A 21,291-nucleotide genomic window follows, 5' to 3' on the forward strand; every position below is an offset into this window, starting at 1 on the left:
ATCTGCCTGGTGAGTCTCCATCGGAAAGAGAACATCACCAGCTCTTGCGATCCAGTTCCTGTGTGGGTGGGCTGCTCTGCCAGGGGAAAGATGATGTGTAGAGTGGATGACACAGTTCCCACTCTGCAGTCTCATTCTTCCCTCCTCAGGAGAGCTCTCCCCTCAATTCTGTTCCCTTTTCAGGCTTATTCCTGTCTCCATCCTTCCCCTTTTATTGGGGCTAGTTGGAAACTCAATGTAGCGAATCAAATGTACCGCCTGAGCTGCCCCTCAGGAGAAAACAGTTAAAGAAGAATTTTCTTGGATTGGCCCTGGAAGTCAGGGATACTATGCCAGACACCTGTTCCTTTTTGGCTGTCCAGAATCTAATCCCCCTTCTTCTGACAATTCCACCATCCCTTCTTCTTTCTACCAGGATGACTCACCCTGCCTCAGGAGTAGGGCATGTGATTTACGTTTAAGCCCATCAAGGTATTGCATTTCCTTGGACTCCAATGATTGGTTCATTGATAATTATGTGACTTAATTAGCGCCAATTAGAGACTGAGACTTTTGCAGGGAATTCTGGGAAGGAGACTCTCACTAGATCCTTGCTTGACTTGAGAGGTATGAGGTTGGAGCAGCTGTAGCCATTTCCATCTATTGAGGGAACACAGGTTTGAGAACTCAGTCAAGTCAGGACGAGAACCAGAGAGATGTTGGATCTTGTGGACAGTGCTTGAGCCTTCGAATCAATCAATGTCTGAAGTAAGTCCTGATTTCAGACAGTCAGTACATGATTCAATAAGATTTCTTTGAGCACTATCTTAGGTTGGATTTTCTGTTTCTCACAACAAAAAAGTTGTCCATTTCCCACTAGGGAAAGTTGAGGGGAAGCTCCAAGAACAAGAGCGGCCAGGAGAGGGGTAGTTCACTGCTGTCAGCCAGGAAACCGATTCTCAACTGAGACTGTTGTCCCTTTACGTTTATCATGAAAAGGCAGAATTTACAACATATGCTTTTAGAGTCATTAGCTTTTCCATTTCTGTCTATCGAAAACCTGACATTTTTATGGGCGGTGGGGGGAATCTGTCTAGTTTTTTATTCACATGATGTTAGTCTCCCTTAGAGTGAACACAGACATGGGTTAATTCCTCAACAAAGTCATCCATATCTGTTTTTGGTCACCATGCCTTTTAAATGTTTGTTATCACAATTACACCATCTTTTTAGCTAATGGAGGGTCGATGAAGACATTTGGCCAGAGAACCCTGCAACACCTAAATCCTGCCTTTGGCTGACTAGCTCCATTTCCCAGCAGTGCCTTCATAGGAGCGGTAAGTAGCACTTTATTTTTAGAGCTTTGGTGAAAAACCGGAATGCAAACTTGAGCAAGAGTGGACTTCTTGCTTCTTGCCTGTCGTGGTTCGAGCCCAATTCTCAGGTATTACCTGTTCGACTCTCTAGTTCCCTGTCCTCTGCCTCTGGCTGATGTGTATTGGCTCAGGTTTTTTGTGGTTTGGTTTTGATTCTTGTTTTTTAACTATATCAGAGAAGAAAGGGAAAGCATCTTCTCACCTTTGCCTAAAATATTTGCCGAATGGTGGCTGCCCAAGTCCTTTCAAACTGAGTGAAGAAATCTGAACCTGCTTCCAGGTGGGAGGAGGAACGTGTTTCCAAGGAGAGAAAAAGTGAAGGGGTGGGGAGAAGCGAAGAGAATGAACTAGAGCTACCCTGCTATTCTGGCCACAAGGATAAAGAGAGAAAAAGACAGGCTATACCTATATTATGTGTGTGGTATATAACCTTCTATCTGTTTTAAGTTCCACCTCTAGAAAATAAGGGCCACTAAGTATCGCAGAATCTAACCAATCAGATCAATACTCTCAGAGCAGAACAAGGCAGGAATTAAAAGGAGAAGCAAGAGAAAGTTTGAAAGCTGGTTCTTAACAGTCAACATTAGAGTGTTAATAAGGATAATGCCAACTGCAACAGCAAATCATCTCCAAAATTTCAGCAGCCTACCCCAGTAAAAGTTTATTTCCTGTTCGTGTAACAATCCAAAGTGGGCATTTCTTCCAGGCAGGCTGCTTTCCTCTACTCAGTGATTTAAGAACCAATGTTTCTTCAATCTTAAGGCTCCACCTTACACCAGTGATTTTCCATTTTAACTCAATTTTGTGATTACCTGAGGAGCTTTATGCTAATACACGAGCCCCATCCCCAAGATATTCTGATTTTATTGGTTTTAGTTGCAGCTTGGGCATTAGGTTTAAAACACCTCCAGGGGTGTCTAGTCAGCGTTCCACAAGGGTGTTGCCCTAGGGCAGTGGTTCCCAATGTGTGGTGCCCAGATTGGTATATCCACAACATCTGGGAACTTGTAAGGCTTGCAAATCATCAAGTCCCTGATTTACTGAAGAAAAACCTGGGGATAGAGCCCAGCAATATCTGCCTTTTAACAGTCTTCCAGTTGATTCCGAGGCATATTTGAGTTTTGTTTTGGAGATAGGATCTTGCTCTGTCACCCAGGCTGGAGTGCAGTGGTGCAATCATGGCTCACTGCAGCCCCAGCCTCCCAGACTCAAGTGATCCTCTTGCCTCAGCCTCCTGAGTAGCTGGGACCACAGGTGCACACCACCATGCCTGGCTAATTTTTCTTTCTTTCTTTCTTTCTTTTTTTTTTTTTTTTGGTGGAGATCAGGGTCTCAATATGTTGCCGAGACTGGTTTCAAATTCCTGGCCTCCTAGAGTGCTGAGATTACAGGCATGAGCTACCACATCTAGTTGCAAAGTTCTCTGCAACCAGGTGGAAGAGAAAAGAGGAAGCATGAAGGAATATATATCTCTTTCTTAACTACCTTGGACTAGAAATGACCACACGGGCCCAGCTACATTCAGAGGACTATGAAATGTGGCCCTGACTGGGCAGCCTGTTTCTGTAATAATCATACACTCTTGAGTTGCCTGCCCTGACTCAATTTCACACTAAATCAGGATTGAAAGAAAAGGAAAAACAATTCTAAATTCTAGGTATAACATAGATGGTCAGGGCTCTCAGGCCCTAGGAGTTCAAGACGAAACAAAAACCTATAAAAAGACATACAAGTTACTTGTGTTGATATAGGATAAATGAGGTTCATTCAGACAGAGACATTAACACATAAAAATTGCACAAATTTATAACCAATATGCCATGCCTTATAATGCTCATTTTTCATAAAAAGTGATGTAACCCCTGGAGTCCTCATTCTGGTTAACTCTTCTAGATTTGAAGTTTGTCTTCAAAGAAATTTGTCTACTTGAGATCCCCTGCTATGTGATGATGGAGAGTACAGAGACCTTAAAATTGGGCAGTTTGAGGCCCGGCGCCGTGGCTTATGCCTGTAATCCCAGCACTTTGGGAGGCCAAGGTGGGTGGATCACGAGGTCAAAAGATTGAGACCATCCTGGCCAACATAGTGAAACCCCATCTCTACTGAAAATACAAAAATAAGCTGGATGTGGTGGCGGGTGCCTGTAGTCCCAGCTACTCGGGAGGCTGAGGCAGGAGAATTGCTTGAACCCAGGAGGCGGAGGTTGCAGTGAGCCGAGATTGCGCCACTGCACTGTAGAGTGGTGACAGAGCGAGACTCCATCTCAAAAAGAAAAAGAAAAAAAAACTGGGCAGTTTGATTCACGTTCATGTCCTGGCCTTGCCATTTCTTTCCTGTGTGACTTAGGGTGAGATACTTACCCTCTCTGAGCCTCATTTTGCTCTTCTGTGAAAGAGATAAAAGTCCTGGCTTACAGAATTATTGGGACAACTACATGTAATAAAATGGGCGAAGTGTTTAAAAATGTCTGTTTCTAATTCCCCCTTTCTATTCCTACACTCAGGGTAGGAATAAATCCATAGAACACATGCAGATGGATAAGCTGGGTTCTAGTCTCCATTCCAGGAGAATGCCATTTGGGTGAATTTTGGCTACAGTGTACGGACATAAAGAATTTGGGTTATTCTTATACCCAACAGACCACATGCAGGAAATGCATTCAAGATGCTTTGATCTCATCTGATGGGTGTGGCTAAGTACAACCCATTCTTAATAAAGCTATTTATAGTGAGAAGCAATTTGGGTCAGGCCTGCCTTTCCAGTCTGCCTCATTGGCAAAGCGGTAGGCCCCTGACTTCTGTCTGTTATGTGTTCCTTGTGGTTTCTGTCTGCTCTGACTTTGGTGGTGTGTTGCATTTAGACGAGATGCCAAGGAGATAATATGGTCCAGAGAGCTAAGGAACAGTCTGAATGCCTGGGGACTTTGTACTGTTTGTGACAGTTCAGAAAGTGACTCAATTTGCCAGTGGTTCAGAGCAATGAGAACCCATGAACACTTCATCCATTTGAGGGTAGAGACCACTCTGGCCACTTGAAAATTTAGACTAGACTATACACCAGTCCCTTGAAAGCTAAAGGCTAATTCCAGCTTTATGATTCTTGATGAGGGTCAAGTTGCCAGGGAGGATCTGGTAAGGGGATGAAACCAGGCGATTACTGACACTTACCAATTTTGTGCATCAAAATAAAATGAATTATAGCAGCATAATTTATAATCCTTTGGGTATATACCCAGTAATGGGATGGCTGGGTCATATGGTACATCAAGTTCTAGATCCTTGAGGAATCGCCATACTGTTTTCCATAATGGTTGAACTAGTTTACAATCCCACCAACAGTGTAAAAGTGTTCCTATTTCTCCACATCCTCTCCAGCACCTGTTGTTTCCTGACTTTTTAATGATCACCATTCTAACTGGTGTGAGATGGTATCTCATTGTGGTTTTGATTTGCATTTCTCTGATGGCCAGTGATGATGAGCATTTTTTCATGTGTCTGTTGGCTGTATGAATGTCTTCTTTTGAGAAATGTCTGTTCATATCCTTTGCCCACTTTTTGATGGGGTTGTTTGTTTTTTTCTTGTAAGTTTGTTTGAGTTCTTTGTAGGTTCTGGATATTAGCCCTTTGTCAGTTGAGTAGATTGCAAAAATTTTCTCCCATTCTGTAGGTTGCCTGTTCACTGTGATGGTAGTTTCTTTTGCTGTGCAGAAGCTCTTTAGTTTAATGAGATCCCATTTGTCAATTTTGGCTTTTGCTGCCATTGCTTTTGGTGTTTTAGACATGAAGTCTTTGCCCATGCCTATGTCCTGAATGGTACTACCTAGGTTTTCCTCTAGGATTTTTATGGTATTAGGTCTAACATTTAAGTCTCTAATCCATCTTGAATTAATTTTCATATAAGGAGTAAAGAAAGGATCCAGTTTCAGCTTTCTACTTATGGCTAGCCAATTTTCCCAGCACCATTTATTAAATAGGGAATCCTTTCCCCATTTCTTGTTTCTCTCAGGTTTGTCAAAGATCAGATGGCTGTAGATGTGTGGTATTATTTCTGAGGACTCTGTTCTGTTCCATTGGTCTATATCTCTGTTTTGGTACCAGTACCATGCTGTTTTGGTTACTGTAGCCTTGTAGTATAGTTTGAAGTCAGGTAGCGTGATGCCTCCAGCTTTGTTCTTTTGACTTAGGATTGCCTTGGAGATGCGGGCTCTTTTTTGGTTCCATATGAACTTTAAAGCAGTTTTTTCCAATTCTGTGAAGAAACTCATTGGTAGCTTGATGGGGATGGCATTGAATCTATAAATTACCTTGGGCAGTATGGCCATTTTCACGATATTGATTCTTCCTATCCATGAGCATGGTATGTTCTTCCATTTGTTTGTGTCCTCTTTGATTTCACTGAGCAGTGGTTTGTAGTTCTCCTTGAAGAGGTCCTTTACATCCCTTGTAAGTTGGATTCCTAGGTATTTGATTCTCTTTGAAGCAATTGTGAATGGAAGTTCATTCCTGATTTGGCTCTCTGTTTGTCTGTTACTGGTGTATAAGAATGCTTGTGATTTTTGCACATTAATTTTGTATCCTGAGACTTTGCTGAAGTTGCTTATCAGCTTAAGGAGATTTTGGGCTGAGACAATGGGGTTTTCTAAATATACAATCATGTCATCTGCAAACAGGGACAATTTGACTTCTTCTTTTCCTAACTGAATACCCTTGATTTCTTTCTCTTGCCTAATTGCCCTAGCCAGAACTTCCAACACTATGCCCAAAGGATTATAAATTATGCTGCTATAAAGACACATGCACACGTATGTTTATTGCAGCACTATTCACAATACCAAAGACTTGGAATCAACCCAAATGTCCATCAGTGACAGATTGGATTAAGAAAATGTGGCACATATACACCATGGAATACTATGCAGCCATCAAAAAGGATGAGTTTGTGTCCTTTGTAGGGACATGGATGCAGCTGGAAACCATCATTCTTAGCAAACTATCACAAGAACAGAAAACCAAACACTGCATGTTCTCACTCATAGGTGGGAACTGAACAATGAGATCACTTGGACTCGGGAAGGGGAACATCACACACAGGGGCCTATCATGGGGAGGGGGGAGGGGGAGGGATTGCATTGGGAGTTATACCTGATGTAAATGACGAGTTGATGGGTGCAGCACACCAACATGGCACAAGTATACATATGTAACAAACCTGCACGTTATGCACATGTACCCTACAACTTAAAGTATAATAATAATAAATAAATTAAAAAAAAATAAAAAATAAAAAATAAAAATAAAAATAAAAAAAAATAAAAAAATAAAATGAATTAGTTCCCAGATATTTTAGATTCTGGGTTTCAGAGTCAGCTCAGAACAATAATAAAGCTATGATAACAGTAAAAAACAGTAATGAAAAAACACTTATGGGCTGGGTGTGGTGGCTCACGCCTATAATCCCAGCATTTTGGGAGGCTGAGGCAGGTGTATCACTTGAGGTCAGGAGTTCGAGACCAGCCTGGCCAACATGGTGAAACCCCATGTCTAGTAAAAATACAAAAATTAGTTGGGCGTGGTGGCATGTGCCTGTACTCTAGGTTACTTGGGAGGCTGAGGCATGAAAATCTCTTGAATCCAGGAGATGGAGGCTTCAGTGACCCAAGATGGTGCCACTGCACTCCAGCCTGTGGACAGGGGGAGACTCCATTTGAAAAAAAAAGGAAGAAAGAAAAGTACTTTTATATACTTATGAAAGTGCTTTCTATAGTGTAAGAAAGCTGATCCTTTCCATTTCCTGGGAACACCATACTTGTCTTGGTTAGAGATAATTTGGTGGCACGAAATTCAAACCCACAGCAAAGTAACAGTTGCATGTGTTATAGTCAGATTATACTAATCTACCTTTCTAAGTCATCTAGTCCTGTATCTAAGTAGTGTTTTTCTCCCTAGTCTTGACTGGAGCTAAGGGTTGGCAGTCAATTCTTGCTGCCAAGTTTGCGACATGGCTGGGATTGTGTGAGTTCTGCAGAATGCACATGAAAGATAATTCCCATTCCCCGTCCTGCAGCCTGCCCTTAAATTTACAAGGACATGACTTTGGGAGGCTGAGGTGGGCAGATCACGAGGTCAGGAGTTCGAGACCAGCCTGACCAACATGGTGAAACCCCATCTCTACTAAAAATATGAAAGTTAGCTGGGAGTGATGGCGTGTGCCTATAATTCCAGCTACTCAGGAGGCTGAGGCAGGATAATCACTTGAACCCAGGAGGCAGAGGTTGCAGTGAGCTGAGATCACACCACTGCACCCCTGCATTCCAGCCTGGGTGACAGAGTGAGAATCTGTCTCAAAAAGAAAAAAACAAACAAACAAACAAAAAATGACATATTCCTAGCATGGAGTCTCTGGATATTGTGATAAAATTGTCACATGTCATTAACACAGTTCAATTCTGCAACTTAAGTGATTGGACAATCTGATTCCATTGCAAACTTTTTTTTGGCAACTGCATCAGCATCTTCCCAAAATATATTAGAGTTGCCATTGACAGATGGCTTGAGATGGGTCCAGGGAGGCTGTTGACAGATATCTTAAGATGTATCTTATTACATTGACATTGACATATCTGAAGAATGTCTCGCGGGAAATGTCTCACAGGCCTGTAGGTTGACAGAACAAGATGGAGGCCCTTCAAGAAAATTGCCAATAAAGAAAGACTGAAAATGGGCATAGCTTTCCCGAGGTAATTCGGCAATATGGATTGAGTCTTAGAAATTCATACCTTTTGACCCTGTATTTGTCTTTTCAAGTTTTAGCTGAAAGTGCTGCTCAGGCATGTGTGCAAAGATTTATGTATACTTTCACTGCAGCACTAAACATATAATGGTGAACTGGAAATCACCTAAAGTCCTACAGGGTGGGGCAGTTTAAATACACTAGTTATATTTGTATCTGTGCTCACTATTATTTCAAAAATCAGAATAAAGAGTTCTAAACTTAGGGTGGTCTCAGTTTTGTAAAAGGAAAGAAAGACCGAAAGGAAACATTTTCTAAATGTTAATAGTGGCAATCTCTGGGTGATAATATCACAAGTACTTTTTCATCATTTCACTTTTTGTATTTCCAGTGAACTTCATGTGAGGGTGTTACTTTCATATCAGAAAAATACATGCTATTTTAAATTTATGTAAACAAGGATTTTTTTTTTTTTTTTTTAAATGGAGTTTTGCTCTTGTTGCCCAGGCTGGAGTGCAATGGTGTGATCTCAGTTCACCACAACCTCCACCTCACGGATTCAAGTGATTCTCCTGCCTCAGCTTTCCCGAGTAGCTGGGATTACAGGCATGCGCCACTACGCCTGACTAATTTTGTATTTTTAGTAGAGACGGGGTTTCTCCATGTTGGTCAGGCTGGTCTCAAACTCCTGACCACAAGTGATCTGCCTGCCTCGGCCTCCCAAAATGCTGGGATTACAGGCATGAGCCACCACACCCAGCCTTAATTGTTATATTTTAGGCTTTACCTAGGTAAACAAAAATTTTTTATACAGTCAGAGAGCACCTATTGTTCTGTGTTCTATTCTTTACCATCTAAGTAAAAATAACATACACAAAAAATCTGATGAACCTGGAAAATTGTACATAAATACATTATAATATATGAAATATTAATTGTTTGAAATTTGAAAATCAACATATGTAGGTAACTCTCCTAATCTGCTCTCCACAAAAATTTAACTTCTACTCTTTCTACAGCAGAAATACTTACCCTTAAAATCAGGCATCTAGAACTAACTGCCTGAATTCAACTAATTTAGCAAATGTTTAAAATATACAAAGTATTCTTTAAGAACATGGAATTTAAACTTAACCCAATCCACTGGAGAGAAAGAATAATGGGTTTAAAAGAACCCAGTGGGTGAAAAATCTATTAAGCCTTTAGGAAGCAGCAACAGTAGTGAAAGTATTTCTGAGATAGATGCAAAAATGAAATTGAAGACGTACAACATAAGAGGCTGTGGCTAGGGGTGGCTTGAGGTCCATAATGACAATGACCTCAAGGGAAATTTAGAGGAGTAAACAATGCAGAACCTGCAGTTGTATTTTAACAAGGCCTGCCTCATACAATTCAAGTCAAAATACACTTTCATCAGAGAATTATTTTTGTTTTTCCATGAAATAGTACAGGAAATATGTTATGAAATTACTTGCCAAAGTCAAGAAAACTCATAATCTTGACAAGTGGGGGAGAAAAAGAATAATTGTGCCTCCGTCTAGACCAGTAATTCTCAACCAGGGGCAATTTTGCCTCTCAGGGAATATTTGGCAATGTCTGGAGTCATTTTTGGTTGTCACAACTGAGGAGGTGAGGGGAGTGCTGCTGGCATCTAGCAGGAACATCCTACTGTGTGCAGAACAGCCCATGTGATGGTTAATATCAACTGTCACCTTGATTGGATTGAAGGATGCAAAGGATTGTTCCTGCATGTGTCTGTGAGGGTGTTGTCAAAGGAGATAAACATTTGAGTCGGTGGATGGGGAAAGTCAGACTCACCCTCAATGTGGGTGGGCACAATCTAATCAGCTGCCAGTGCGGCCAGAATAAAAGGCAGAAGAATGTGAACAGACTAGACTGGCTGAATCTCCCAGCCTACACCTTTCTCCTGTGCTGGACACTTCCTGCCCTTGAACATCAGACTCCAAGCTTTGGGGACTCTTGGACCTTTGACCACCAACTGAAGGCTGTACTCTTGGCTTCCCTACTTTTGAGGTTCTGGGACTCAGACTGGCTTCCTTGTTCCTCAGCTTGCAGGCGACCTATTGTGGGACCTCACCTTGTGATTGTGTGAGTCAATATTCCTTAATAAACTCCCCTTGGCTGGGTGCCGTGGCTCACACCTGTAATCCCAGCACTTTGGGAGGCCAAGGTGGGTGGATCATGAGGTCAGGAGATCCAGACCATTCTGGTTAACAGGGTGAAACCCCATCTTTTCTAAAAATACAAAAAAAAAAAAAAATTAGCCAGGCGTGGTGGCGGGCACCTGTAGTCCCAGCTACTCGGGAGGCTGAGGCAGGAGATTGGTGTGAACCTGGGAGGCGGAGCTTGCAGTGAACTGAGATCATGCCACTGCACTCCAGCCTGGGCGACAGAGCGAGACTCTGTCTCAAAAAATAAATAAATAAATAAATAAATAATTTTAAAAAATAAACTCCCTTTTATATAAACATCTATCCTATTAGTTCTGTCCCTCTGGATAACCCTAATACAGCTTCCTACAACAAATAATTACCCAACCCAAAATGTCAGTAATGCCAAAGATGAAGAACCTTGGTCTAGAGACTGACAAATGATCTGAGAAGAAATAACCAAATGCACGACCCTTGCCATTCTGTTCTCTGGTGGTGGGGGGTGGGGGAAGGGTAGTGAAAGGTAGGGTGTGGCTAAGGCAACTCACTTTTCCAAGCCTCCCTGTACTAGACCCAAGACCAGGTGGAAGAGGATGGCTCCCAATTCCTGATGGCCAACACCTCAGTCATCTCTTTCATAAAGATTAAATGAAAAAATTCAAATATCATAACATCTTGATTTCATTGGAATTTATATAGGCAAAACTCCTGGTTTAGCAGACTTTTTTTCTCTTTCTCTATAGAAGCAGAAAGGAGCAAAATACCAGAAGGAAAAGGCTCATTTCAAGAACTTCAAAAACATGTCCTACGGTTGAGTACAAATTCTACCCAATCTCCCATTTCCTTTTGTTTTGCTTTTTCTGGACAATGAGAATTGGGGTCCAGAATATTTAGCCTGAGGTCCACCCTGACCCTCAACTATCAGGCAAACATTAAATTGCATTTAGAGTAAACTGTGCTTTTTAAGGCAGGAAACTCAACTCATGCTTTTCAGAGATTTTCAATGGCAAGGGTTGAAGTGTAAAGTCTGGTTAACTCTGAGATAACCTGGAATCTCCCATACCCAGGGCATTTTGGCTAATTGGAGTTTTCCTGTAGTTTACACTTTTTAAGACATTCTTGACATTGGCAAGGTTTACAGGAAGGGCTACTGACAGTATGAAAAACTCAAACCCAAATTTCCATTTCTGCATTTCATTCCTGTAATGTTGGAATGTATTAAAAGCAAAAGTATAACATTTCTTTGTAATGTAACAGTTCAGCTGGGTGGTTTTTTAAAAAATAAATCTAAAAACAAAGAAAACATTCAATGGGTAGAGAAGAGTTAACTGGCCTACAGAACAGCAGTGAAAGATAAAAATGGTGGTTCTGACTCGCAACCTGTTTCACATGGACAGCTTTGCATGGCTGTGTCTGTTTTGGAAAGTTTGACTTAAAACATTTGCATGATTGTTTTGCTAGGAATGAAACACATTAAGGTAAATGCTTTTGCCTGAATCTCCCTAATCTCATTGTGACAGGTTTGTATCCAGCCTGGTTACAGCCAGGACTAACTCTTCTCCAACGTTCTTGCTAATTGGCAGCAGCAGTGTGTGAGTTGGAATATGTGAAAGATGGAGAAACAAAAATAAAGCCAAACTCTAAAACTCCGATCGTCTTTAATTAGTCAAGAAAAATCAACAGCTTGAGAATGTACACCTACTAAGACAGTGAGAAGGGATGGCTACAAGATGCTTCTGTGTTTAAGCATCTTGTGCCCCTCATTTAGTCTTCCCTGGCATTTCTTTCTTCCACATGTTAAAAAATGTTATCCTCTGTTTTTATCAGAGGTAGCAATGCTTCATTTAGAAATTTTAAAAATGCAGAAATATCCTTAATAGATCTGGTGCTAGAAGGTCATTCTCCCTATCTCTGTTTCTTTCCCTGATGGTAGAGAATACCCTATATTGTGAGAATAAAAATAGCCAGAGTGAGATGTCAGTTAATCAGAGTCTATCTAACAGGATGGTTAATCAAAGCACTTTTTTTTTTCTGTTTAACAATGTGGAATAGTGAAAGCATCATCAACTTTGATTCTCCTGAGACCTGGGCTTAAAATCTTCTGTGGCTTTCTAGCTGTGTGACCTTAACAAAATGCTTCTCTGAGACTCAGCTTCTACACTGGTGAAATGGTTTTGTTATCATCTCAAAAAACACACACATTGTTTTTTGAGATGGAGTCTCGCTGTGTCTCCCAAGCTGGAGTGCAGTGGCAAGATCTCAGCTTACTGGAACTTCCACCTCCCGGGTTCAAGTGGTTCTCCTGCCTCAGCCTCCCGAGAAGCTGGGATTATAGGTCCCCACCACCACGCCCAGCTAATTTTTTATTTTGTGTAGAGACCAGGTTTCACCATATTGGCCAGGCTGGTCTCAAACTCCTGATCTCAAGTGATCCACCCGCCTTGGCCTCCCAAAGTGCTGGGATTACAGGCATGAGCCACCAGGCATGGCCTCATTTTGTTATTACTAGTAGATTGTATGTGATAAGGATTAAAGTAAAAAATACATGCAAAGCAAATTGTTGGAACTCAATAGATATTAGTCCCATTGCCTGCCCCTGGAGGACACAACACCTCCCATTCACATAATACACAGTTATTTATTATTTTCACTGTTGAATGTTTTGTTGAATACTTTTAGAAAAAAGAGTAAAAAGTATTAGAAACCAAAGTAATAGTGAAGCTTTAAACAAAGGCAACCTCTGTAGCAAGGTCTGGGGTGAATTTATGACAAGTATGACTCATTGTCTTCAGTTTTCTATGCACAAAGGAAATGAGAACTGGCAGTTCTTCAGGGTGACCCTAGCGTTCTGCAAGATCCTCAATCATCTCTGAAAAGGGACACTGTGTTCCTTTTTGGTTAGGACTGATTGGTTGCAAGTAACATAAGCTGCCTCAAGCTGGCTTGCATATGGATTTGGAGGTGTGTGTGTGTGCATGTACACAAGCCCACGTGCCTGTGTGTGGTGAAGGGGTAGTTCAAAGTGTCTTATGGAGCCAAAACTTGTAGAAACTTCTCACTGTGTATCTTTTTCTTTTTTACTTTCCCTTACACTAGTTTTTCCTTCATGTCCCAAATGGCAGAAAAACTGCTGCCCCGCAATTCTAGAGGTTATGTTATAGACCCAAGCACATGAAGACTGATGAAACCAGAGTTGCCCCCAATTTGAAATTCTCAGAGAAAGAAGCTGATTGGTCTAGCTAAGGTCTGCTGTACACCTCAGCTCCAATCATCTGTGGGTAGGCAGACAGCATTGTACAAACACAGGTGCGGGAGGCTTACTTCTAAGATCCCGAGGATGGAAATAAAAGAGGAGTTTCAAATGGTGGGGAAAGGTGAGTGTCATCAGGTATAGACACACCAAAGGTGTCATTCCAGTTTAAACAGTAGTGGGGAAAGTGAACTAATATAGAATAATTTTCAACAGCCAGTTACAATCTGAAAGTGTTTTGGCTTAGCATGGTGGCTCACACTTGTAGTTGCAACACTTTGGGAGGCCAAGGCAGGAGGATCACTTGAGCCCAGGAGTTTGAGACCAGCCTGGGCAACATGAGACCCCGTCTCTACAAAAATAAAAATAAAAACAAATTAGCCAGGCATGGTGGTGCATGCCTGAAGTCTTAGCTACTCAGGAGGCTGAGACAGGAGGATCTCTTGAGCCCAGGAGTTCAAGGTTGCAGTGCGCTATTATTGTGCCACTGAACCCCAGTCTGGGCAGCAGAATAACATTCTGCCTATTAAAAAATGAAAGTAAATAAGGGTTTTTTAAAATACATACCATAGTTAAGTCAAAAAATTCAATTAGACCAAACTTATTTTACCTTGCATCTCGATTGTAGTAGACACAGATGCTCGCCTACCTAACAGCCCATTCTCTTTTCTTCTAAGTTGACAATACGACACATTTATTTGGGTGTCTGCTCCACCATCTTATCAGTCATAGATAATCCCCATCCCTGTGTATAGATGTCAATTAGTCTAATAGGTACATTGTGATCCTATTTGCTGTCTACTTATTGGCTTAGACATAGGCATGTGATACAATTCTAGCCACTAAAACTCAATAGACAGTCTGCTGATAGGCCTTTTGCAAAGATTTTTTTATTCTCAGTGATGAAAAGAAACTCACAGGAACACGCTTTCTTCTTTTGGATACTCTTAGATCTGGCTGTGATGCGTGGGACTGTGGCAGCCATCTTAGGCCCATGAGGGGACCTAGCATGAGAATGGAAGAACTGAAAGATGGAAAGAACTTGGGTCCTTGATGACATCATTTGAATCACTGGGTTAACCCACCTACTTCTGAGATTCTTGTTATTTGATAAAAGAAGTGTTCTTATTGTTTAAGCCAGTTGAATTCATTTTTAATTTTTAGTTACTTGAATCCCCAAACATCCTAAATGACATACCTCCAAATTAATACAAATCACAAGCCACAAATAAGACATACTTTAATGAGAGCTGACTTGACAGCGTGGAGAACAATTCTGCAAATTCTTAGGAGAAGCTGTCCCTTAGGCAACAGTGATATTGGTAGCCAAGAGATCATAAATCATTTCTAATGCTCCCAGAGCCTTATCAATATACATTATTTTGCAAGCACAGCAACATTCTTTTATATATTTATGAAAAAAGCACCTCAAAGGAATTATCTGTTTAAAGTAGCTATTTTTGTGCTTCAAAGTCCTTGCTCCTTCAGACAGAGAGTTGGACAAGTTTAAAGGGGTTTTATTGTGCATTCTGCTTGCTCGAGTTTGATAGGCTGTGTTTTCATGACAGGTCTGTCCCAGCACTGGGTGCCTGGGATGCTTTGATGTGGGCTGAGTTCGGACAGCCTAATACTTGGGGGAAAATGTGCTGAAATTGAACAAGATCGCTTTCTGCCCAGCTGTTCTCCAAAGGCTCAGACATTTTTAGCACTGAGCAAAGAAGCTTGTATTTGTTTTGACATTCTTGGCAAGGAGAACAATGGTTTATTATCCTAGCACTTTACTAACAAATAAGACTGCCTCCAGCAGAGATAAAATATGGGTCTTGACTTGATTGCATTTCATGTCCAAGGGAATTATCTTCTATTCATTCTGATGCCCTTTCATTATGCAGTGTATCTTTTTGTTCTTTATAACCCCTGGCTTTCACTCTGAGAAGGCAGCTTCCTGAAATCACCATGGGCATGGCAGTTTGATTATCTTATGAAACATATACTGTATTTTCACTTCTCCCATTGGATATCTTGGAATTTTTTGTTTGCTTTTGTTTCTCAGATGTGTATGGTTACTTTCTTCTCTAATTTTTCTGTCTGCTTCCTTTTGGTATATGCTTATGTTGTTGCTACTGTTTTAGCACATGGAAGTCTTGGCTTTTACATCATACTTACATTTAAGAGGGCTATCCGGACACTTTTCTTTGCCCACATGGACAAGTGTGTTACACAGAACGATAGTTTTCTTCAAAACAAAAGGAATATTTAATATTTTCATGAAAACACTTCTATTTCTCTCCCTATTCTTTGCCTTCCAAAAGATTTAAAAAATTAAACCTTTTTGTGTGTAGTTTAATGCATTTTCACAGAGAGCACAGCCGTGTAACTATCGTCCCCTCATGTCCCCTCCCTGTCACTGCCTGCCTGTTCCCAAAGGTAACCACTATTCTGACTTCTATCATCAGCCTAAATTTTTCCTCTCTTGCTTGACATTACAGTTGTATGATTCAATCGTGTTGTCATGGATAATGGTAGTTTCTTCATTTTTACTACTGCATACCATTCCATTGGATGACTACACTACAATTTATGTTGATGGTCATTTGATTTGCAAATTTGGGGCTATTACAAATAGTACTGCTATCACATTTTTGTATATGTGTTTTGGTGAATCTATGTCCACATTTTTCTTAGTATGTACCTAGAGGCAGAATTAATGGGGAAGAGGGTATGCATATATTCACTGTTGGTAGGTTGTCCCAATTTATATTTCTGCCAAGAAGGTATGAAAGTCCTGTATCAGTTCAAATATTTGCCGGCACTTGGTATTACTGGCCTTTTAATGACAGCAATTCTGTTAAGTGTGTGGCAGCATCTTGTTGTGGTCCTATTTTGCATATTCCTGATGAATAATAAGATTGCATACCTTTTGTGTTTATTGGCATTTGGAGAGCCGCCTCTATGAAGTGCTTAGAACAGTTTTCATCCTTTTTCTGTTGAGTGTTATATATATTTCTTATTAATATTTAAGACTTCTTTATATATTATGGAGATGAGTTCTTCGTTGGTTATATGTATTGCAAATACTGTCTTCCACTCTGTGGATTGCCTTTTTACATTCTCATAGAATCTTTTAATAAATAGAAGTTGTTAATTTTTTAAAAAACTTTTTATGATAAAATCATTTTAGACTTAAATAATACAGAGAGTGACTGTGTACTTTTCACCTAGCATTCCTTAATAGGAACATATTACTTTACCAGAGTACAAAAAATTAATACTGCCACAATACTATTTACTAATCTGCAGACCTTAATCCCCATTTTGTCAACTGTCCACTAATGCCCTTTTTGCAGTTCAGGATCCAACCTAAGATTCCTACGTTGCCTAAAATTGTCATGTATCCTTGGTCTTTTGCAATCTGGGGTGATTCCTCAGTCTTTGTCTTTTATGAACTCAACACTTTTGAAGAGGTATTTTGTAGAATATCCCTCAATCTGGGACTCTCTAATGTTTTCTCATAATTAGCAAAACTATTCCAGTAATTAGTAACTATAAACATGGCATATTTAAGATGTTTTGGTTTACTTTGTCTTTTTTTAAAGTCAGGTTTTTGAGTATGATTTATATTCACATAGAGTACAATTCATCCTTGCTAGTGTATAGTTCTGAATTTTGACAAATATTTCCAGTCATGTAACAACTATCAATTGAAATACAGAACAGTCCCATTAACCCCCTAAAATTCCCTTCCCCACCCTGCCGGTTTTTTTTCTTTTTCTTTTTTTTTTTTTTTGAGATGGAGTCTCGCTCTGTCACCCAGGCTGGAATGTAGTGGCACGATCTCGGCTCACTGCAAGCTCCACCTCCTGGGTTTGCACCATTCTCCTGCCTCAGCCTCCTGAGTAGCTGGCACTACAGGCGCCCGCCACCACGCCTGGCTAATTTGTTTGTATTTTTAGTAGAGATGGAGTTTCACCGTGTTAGCCAGGATGGTCTTGATCTCCTGACGTCGTGATCTGCCTGCCTCAGCCTCCCAAAGTGCTGGGATTACAGGCGTGAGCCACTGCGCCTGGCCCTCTCATGCCCCTTTTTAGTCAATGTCTTCCCCTACTCCATCTCATGGCAACACGTATCTCAGGGGTCCACAACCCCCAGGCCATGGTGTCAGTTTGTGGCCTGTTATCACCGGGCTGCACAGCAGGAGGTGAGTGGCAGTTGAGCAAGCATTACCATCTGAGCTCTGCTGCCTGTCAGATCAGCAGCGGCATTAGATTTTCATAGGAGCACAAACCCCATTGTGAACTGAACATATGAGGGATCTAGGTTGTGTGCTCCTTATGAGAATCTAATGCCTGATGATCTGAGGTGGAACAGTTTTATCTTGAAACCATCCCCCTCACCCCACCCCGTGGAAAAGTTGTCTCCCATGAAACCAGTTCCGGGTGCCAAGAAGGTTGAGGACTGCTGACCTATCTGTTTTTAATCCCTATAGTTTTGTTTTTTCCAGAATTGACATATAGAGTCATACAGAATAGAGCCTTTTGAGTCTGGCTTATTTTGCTTAGAATAATGCATTTGAGACACATTTATTTGGTTGTATCAGTAGTCGGTTCTTTTATGTTGCTTAGTAGTATTCAATCGTATGGATGCACCACAATTTGGTTATTTTTTTGTTTGTTTCAATGATTTTACTCTGGTTATGTTACTATTAGAGAAAGCCGGGTGAAGAATATACAGGCACCAACTGGTTTATCCATTCACCAGTTGGTGGACATTGAGTTGCTTCCAGTTTTTGGTAAAGTTTTGACTTCTATACAAATAAAGCCATTATAAAATTTGTATAGAAGTCTTTGCGTGGACACAAGCTTAAAACTGTTTTTCAAAGTGGCTGTACCATTTTGCATTCTCACTCTCAACATATGGGAGTTCTAGTTGCTCCATATCCTTGATAGCACCTGATATTGTCAGTTTTTCTCATGATTAGATTGAGGTTATGCTTTTTTTTAAAGAATACCATTGACATTTTGCTTTTCTCAGTGCACCATATCAGAAAGTATAGGATGCTGGTATTGTTACTGGTCGGGTTAACTTTGATTAAGGCGATATGTGCCAGAATTCACAGTAAATTTACTATTTTTGCCTTTATAACTAATAAGTATCCTGTAGGGACATACTTTGGAAGCATACAACTATCCTGTTTCTCATTCTACCTTTACCTACTAGTTTTGGCATCCTTCAATGATTCATGCTCCCAGTAATTATTACTCTGTTGTTGCCTATAATGATTTTCTATGTCTATAATTCTCTTTGCACTTATTGGAATTCTGCATAAGAAATTGGTGTCCTTTTACCCTCATTTATCTAATTATACCAATATGGACTCAAGCATATTGATTTTATTTTATGGGTTACAATTCATTTCTTTCATATTTATTTTGTTTTTCAAATGCTCCCAGGATTAGCCACTGGGGGCTCTTTCAGATTGATTCCTATCAATATCACCTCATTTTCTGGTTACATCCTTACTTTCAGGTCCTGCAATATGTTCCAGGCTCATTTTCTATTTTTCCCTGTCCATGCTCTGGAGTCAACCATTTTTCCAAGGATTTCTTGTTCCTTTTATTATAAAATGATATTTATAAATCAAGATCTTGGTGCTAGCTTTGCTCATTGTTACTGAGGTTTCAGTGCTTCTAGTCCCTCTCAACAGAAAGAGCTAGGAAGTATATATGTATGGCACACACACACATACATATAGCTATGTTTATTTTTATATCTATGCATTCCATGTGAGTGTATATTAAAAGCCATGAATTCATACTGACGGTATAGGTTATAATCTAACACCACAGAGTTTCTTTGACCCTTCTCATTTCCCTCATTTTTATCTTTTTTCTCTGATAGTGAAAAACCTGTCATCATCTACAATGTATTTATTTGCTCAAACCTAGTATCGACATCAAATGCTTTCAGAATTGCTAACCTTTATAAGAAGTAAATGTACTTAACCTTTAACCTCATAGCCTTTATAAGAAGCAAATGTACTTAACTATAGTACGATATTTCTATACGGTTCTTTTTGTCTTTAGCTTTACAATATATAACCAGAATTCTATTTTCCAAAGTGACTTAGTTTTTTCTATCTGCCACCTTCAGTGTGGCTATATTAGCCCAGAAGTTCTTAGTCTTGATGTAGTAATAGCTATCCATCCACCAGGAATTGGTTTTTAAAAATTACAAACCAGAAGCACCCAACTGGGTACGTTTTCACATATTAAACACCCTTGTATAACCAGCACTTCAGAAGCTCCCTCCTACCTACTTGCAACCACAAACCCACTCCTTACGGCAACCATCATCCAAATTCTAATGCAATAGCGTATGTTTCCATGCTTTATATAAACAGAATAATGTTTGTATGTTTTGGTGTGTGTATCTGCCTTCTTTTGATCAACATTATGTTTGTGACATTCATGTTATTGAATGTAATTATAGTTTATTTATTGTCATTGCTGTTTAGTAGTCCATTGCATCAATACACAAAAATTTACTTATCAATTTCAACATTGACAAGAATTTGAGTGGCTTCCAGTATGAACATGTAAGTTAGTATGACACTATATTCTTAAATATGTCCTTTGGGGAATGTGTGTATGTATTTTTGGGGAGTATCCTAGGACTAAAATTGTCTGCATTATAGCGTATGCATATGTTCAACTTTCATAGATCCATTCAAATAGTTTGCAGTGCTGTAAGCAATATACAGGAGTTCCAGGTTGTTCCACATCTTAGTCGACACTTAGTATTGTCTACCTTTTAAATTTTACCCATTTTTGTAGATGTGACATCATATTGTAGTTTTAGTTAGCATTTCTCTGATGTCTAATTAAGCTAATCATTTTTTCCATATAGTTATTGGCCATTAGGCTGGCTTCTTCGTAAAGTCCATTATTTTGCTCATTTTTCTATTTTTCTTTTTCTTTCTTTTCTTTTTTTATTTTTTGAGAGCTTTATCACCTAGGCTGGAGTGCAGTGGCATGATCTCGCCTAACTGCAACCCCCACCTCCTGAGTTCAAGCGATTCTCCTGCCTCAGCCTCCCGATTAGCTGTGACTACAGGCACACACCACCATACCCAGTTATTTTTTTGTATTTTTAGTAGAGATGGGGTTTCTCCATGTTGGCCAGGCTGGTCTTAAACTCCTGACCTCAAGTGATCCACCTACCTGAGCCTCTCAATGTGCAAGGATTACAGGCGTGAGCCTCCATGCCCAGCTCCATTTTTCTGTTTTTCTATTGAGTCACTGGATTGTATGTTTGTTTTGTTACTAAATGGTGGAAGTTATTTATGCATTCTGAACATGAGTCCTTTTTTTGGAATTACGTGTTGTAGATATTTTGTCCTACTCTTTGAATTGCCTTTTCACTCTTTTAATCATGCCTTTACCTGAAAAAAAGGTTTTAATTCTAATATAGTCCAATTTATAAAGGTTTCCATCATGTTTATCAATTTTAATTCCTTTAAAAATATATTAACTACTTCAATATCACAAAGATATTCTCCGGTTTTTAACTTTTAGAAGACATATTTTGTTTTACCTTTCAAGTTACATTGCATTCCACTAGAATTGTCTTTTTTTTTAATTTAAGGAAATAGTTTATTATTTAAAATATCTTAGAAAAATCATGTAAAAGCATCAATTTTATGACAAAATTAAATTATTATTATTATTATTATTTTTGAGACAGAGTCTCTCTCTGTCACCCAGACTGGAGTGCAATAGTGCAGTCT

At 39.9% G+C, this 21,291-nt stretch overlaps 1 long non-coding RNA gene across 1 annotated transcript; it reads left to right on the forward strand.

The window, feature by feature from the left end:
- The first annotated feature begins 599 nt into the window (after positions 1-599).
- Positions 600-11,259, forward strand: LOC105471564 (uncharacterized). Its single transcript, XR_981216.2, has 3 exons — positions 600-747; positions 1,213-1,316; positions 10,999-11,259. It is a non-coding gene; the product is annotated as an uncharacterized lncRNA (long non-coding RNA).
- The last annotated feature ends 10,032 nt before the right edge of the window (positions 11,260-21,291 follow it).

The sequence above is a fragment of the Macaca nemestrina genome, chromosome 12 (assembly GCF_043159975.1).
Source record: "Macaca nemestrina isolate mMacNem1 chromosome 12, mMacNem.hap1, whole genome shotgun sequence".
Taxonomy (NCBI): Eukaryota; Metazoa; Chordata; class Mammalia; order Primates; family Cercopithecidae; genus Macaca; species Macaca nemestrina.